We start from the raw sequence: 5,106 nt of genomic DNA, 5'->3' as shown, positions 1-5,106 counted from the left end.
AATTGTTGCTTCAGTATGACGAATCTTACTCAGTATCGTACTCAATAGCAACTCATTTTCAGAGGGAATATAATGTTAATGTCGCTTATTACCAACGTGAGATGTCAGACGATACACTTCATATGCGACTACTGTATAGCCTGCTCGATTTTTTAAATCATTCAACTAAAATACAACTAAAATAAGAAACCTAAATAAGAATTTACAAAGAATTACAGAAAATGGCTTCGCAAGGAGCCTATATAGCTTAATAATTTATATTAGATAAATATAGTTGTTATGAGTTTCCCTGAAAACATATACGTAAGATACATGCTGTTGTGGTTTTTTTTTTCTAGGTAATTATGAGTATTGAATACATGTATGTACTTTAATATTTTTTGCAGCCCATCCCAAATAATTATATAAGAATAATTTTGACACCGTGTGTTACATTATTGTTATTTTCGGAGGAATATCATTTTTTTTTAACAAGTATAGCTCATGTTATCCTCAAACTAGATCGAGCTTTATCTTTGAAGTCAAACTATATCTATTGTAGATATGAGTAAAAAAGTAATGCTGCTTAATTTATATGCAACTAGTCCCGCCCCGCCTTGCACGGGTACAAATTATTAATAAAGAAAATGATATGATATAATTCCTACCCAATAGCACACAGGAATAATGTAGCTTTTTAAAAGATTACCCCCTACATAGAAACAAAAAAAAAATCATGTAGTCTATTTTTTTTCAATTTAGTATTGAATTAGAAGCGGAAACATTTAACGTCAGACATCTTAGGTAACATAGAATTCCGCTGCTGCTTCACCCTTACCACGCGACAATATATCGTACGGTAACATTAAAATTTATCACTAGCGAGAGAGTTTACGCGAAAGCCTGGTGATAAAATAAAATGACAGTTGTTTAGTATTGGCCCGGGAATATTGTTTGTACTATGTAGAAATTGAAAGGTATGGGGCGCCCGAGACCTGTTTTATTTATGACAGAAAATGGCTTTTGGATTGCAGTGAGTAATACGTGGTAGGAGTAACTTATATGACAAACGTGAATAGTTTATGGCACATTTTATACTTCACGCGAACAATTCCGAACGAAATCGACAAATAGCAAGGGTGAATCTAAATATAAAGAGTTTAAAAGACACGAAGAAGAGAGGAGAAGATAAATAAATCGTAAATATCCTACTACTGGACACAGGCTTCTCTTTGTTATTAAACAGAAGATTGGGATCATGAGATAAGTATTGAAAGCCAATTTAACAACATACTTGATGGTAGGGCTTTGTGCAAGCCAGTCTGGATAGGTACCACCCACTGGTCATAAATTCTTCTGCCAAACAGCAACACCGAAACAGTATTGTTGTGTTTAATGGATGAGTTAGTCAGTATAATTACAGGCACAAGGACATATAATCTTAGCTTTTGAGATTCTTGTTGCCAATACTACAATATCAATGTATATGGGCAGTACCACATACCATCAGCTGGCCCATTTGGCAGTCAATCTAACGATCTGAAAAAAAAACACACTGCTTCCCGAGAGGTAAGTAAAAATATTTATAGTCACCACAATTTCAAATGTCACGAATTTTAAGTATCTTTTGATATTCAAAGCCATAAACTAAAGTTTACAGGTGAGCAAAGCCTTTGGTTCAAGAATAACATACGGTTGATTCGCTTATTTACGATTATATATATAAATGTATATATAGGCATAGGAGATTAAAAGGCTCTACGAATGTCGAGTCTACCTTACTTGCACATACAATAATGAATATTATAATGAATTTCATTTGACTTTTTCTGTTAAATATCTTCGTAAAAGTCATATTAAGTTAGGTGCTCATGATAATATTATAGTATCAAAGTATATAAAATTTAAGAACATACGATAACAATAAATTAAAACTACCAAATTTTGTTTCCTTTATACGTAAACGTGAATATCATTAAAATGAATCAGATCTAATCCACATAGCTTAATATAAAATCATTTCAGGTTTGTTTATATAATATTTCGTGTCATTTGAAATATACATTAATTTCTTTTTTACCGTGTAGGTTTTCTTGACGACTTTCAAAGCAAAGCAGGAGATGAATAGTATGTTCATTTAGTACATGTGTAATCTTTGCTTGCCTGGAATTGAATCCACGGTTCAGGTCTATGTCCCGTCCACTTTATGGTAATTTACTTGCATTTTATGTAACTGTTATTTATTCTAAGTCCTGCAGATATTGTTTTATACCTTTTTGAATAGTAAAAACCTATTTTAAAAACAAGCTTATGTAGTACTAGAATTCGTGTCGATGCTGTTGACTGTTGATGATTTCCTTCGTCTGAAAATGCATTGCCATCGAAACGACTTGTAAAATTTTAACTCCGTAGGTTAAGAGGAATTTGTCCTAATTAAGTTTGCGAGATTTGACCTTGACAAGGTTAAATAAAAGCTTGTAATTAAAATTAATTTCCTACAGAAATATCAAATCCTCTGAAAACACAATAATATTTATTGAAATGAAATTATAAACACAAAATTTTCATAAAATAAATCATAAATTGTGAGTAAATAAACAATACATAGACACAGATTTTACTGTCGGACACAACATAAAGGGATTTTGTTGCAACCTTTTATGTGGGCCGGATGAGCCGGTCAGGCTGTAACGTCCGACCGGATTACTTTTATATCTCGTAGCAAATAATAGCACATAAAACTTGCGTGAAAAACACTAGTTATGGGCCGTCGAGATGAATGTTGAATGTACGGTTAGAATGTAAAATATTTATAGACTTATAGAAGTGGTAGTTTCATCATTTAAAATCCCTAAGCTTCATAGCTTCACAGTAATTATTTTTATCTGATAATAATTAACTAGCTTAAATTATATAGGGTATTCACTTTTTTGAAATTAATAGATATGTACTTGTTTTCCAAGGTTGCCAGGATTTTAATAGGATTCTGCTTTAATGTGCATATCCACAGCACTACCTTTTGAATGATATTATAGCTTATTTCCCTAAATTTAATAGCTAGCTAGTCTGAGTGGTTTCATTTGAAACGTCAATTGAATGCAGTGTGATTGAATAGTCGTTACATAATAAATATATCTTCAGCTTTATAACATTTTATTTTATTTTTCATTTATTTCATTTATTGACATTTATTGATATAATAGTTAACACCATAATTATAATAATTATTAGCGCTGTTTTTTTAATTTTATTTCTATATAAAAACTGTGTTATGGTGGACAATTCCTTACTTATAAGCTTAATTATTTTATAAATTGAACTTGACAAAACCAGAGTATAGAAAAAATTAATTGATAAAAATAGAAAAACAAAACAAAATATATTAATTATATGGATTTATTGGTATGCGGCTGTGGGCCAGATAAATATAAAAAAATATTAACAAAATAAGAAAAATATATTTTAATATCAATGTACAGACACATAGTGTGTCAAATTTATTTTCTATACTATTTTTTGTGTACATTCGAAATTACAACACATAAAATATCTACAAATATTTTTCTGCTGACGTTACCATGTAATTCGTAATTCTAGCTAAGCAATAGGGGTGAAGTAGCGCTTATAAAGATGTCCGGACAAGATTTAGGAGTTATTCACCTTTATTACGAGTTATATAGAAATAAAATGTTTTATTGTTATAACAAAAACATTACATTAAAACTTGCAAACATAAAACATAGGAATTGTCTGAAGACAATCTATTTCATTATTAAAATACGTCATAGTCTTGCAAACGTTATATTTTTACAATTAGGTCAGCAATTAATAATTTATTGTGTTAATATTTTGTTAATTATATATATGTATTAACTATTTAATTTTAGAAAACAAAATAAAAAGGTTGCCTGCTGCGTCATCTGTATCGATATCGAAGGGTAATTTTAATTAAAGCCAGATTAATGAATGCTCAGCGTATCAAAAACCTTAACGTTAAATTATAAATTATATGCTTACTAAGCAACATCTTAGTTACCAAGGTCGGAGATTCATTGGAGATGTAAAGAATGGTTAATTTCTGACAGTCTTACTTACCATAAGGTGGTATATTTACCAGGCCGCCTATCTATTGTTTGTTATAAAGTAAATATATAATAAAATAAAAATAAGTATAAAATAGTAAACTTTTTATCACAAAAAGACTTTTCCTCGTAATAATTTCCTCATGATAAATAGTTTAAGTTATATTATTATTAAATAACAATTTGTCGTAATTTCGCCAAGAGCTGCAATCCCCGTCAATCTTACTACAACATCCAACGACGTTACAAAAGACTTTACGCCTCATCTAACATTTAAGAATTAATCGCCGTCTACTTTATACAGTCAACTCAGTAAAAATAATAAATCTATAGTTCTTATTGATATGATATTAAGGTCGCAATTTGAACGAAAATATCGCAGTCTATAGTCTCGTAGTCGTAGATGTTACGACGCAGGACTTAAAGAAGTATCGTTCATCGTAAAAACTTCGTGCGCAGTAAACTATGAAAATTAAATTAGGAGCAGATTTTAGGGGCAATATACATTTTCCCTGTAATCAAGTAGAGATTGTAGTTAGCTGGGTTTATATTTATAAAATTAGGAACAACATAATCTTTATAACATATACTAACTTCAATACACAAATAATACTTTTTTTATTTTCGTATCATATTCTGCAAACTCTGTAAAGTTGTTAGATTGGCATTTGCGAGTAGAGTTGAATGGCATTAATATTAAATACCAACGCATACCTACCAGACATTACTTATATGGAAACCTAGATATGACGTCATTCGTCTTCGTAAAATACATTGATATCACATATCATATTATAGGTTAAAACCCGGCAAACTGTAGAGCGTTATGAAAGTAAATGTCCTGCAGCGCCATCTAGTAGCGAGTTACTATAAAGAAGATAATAGGAAAAATCTGTCTCATTAAAACAAACATTTTAAACCTTTGAACGTTGTCGACGTATATCAAATACATTAAAATCATATAGGTACATATATTATACTTGCTAAATATAATACGAAACAAAATGTCTTCGTTAAATATATTCACATTATGTTCCAGTATCTA

This window comes from Vanessa atalanta, chromosome 10 (assembly GCF_905147765.1).
Source record: "Vanessa atalanta chromosome 10, ilVanAtal1.2, whole genome shotgun sequence".
Taxonomy (NCBI): Eukaryota; Metazoa; Arthropoda; class Insecta; order Lepidoptera; family Nymphalidae; genus Vanessa; species Vanessa atalanta.
Note: the sequence above shows the minus strand (reverse complement) of the source record.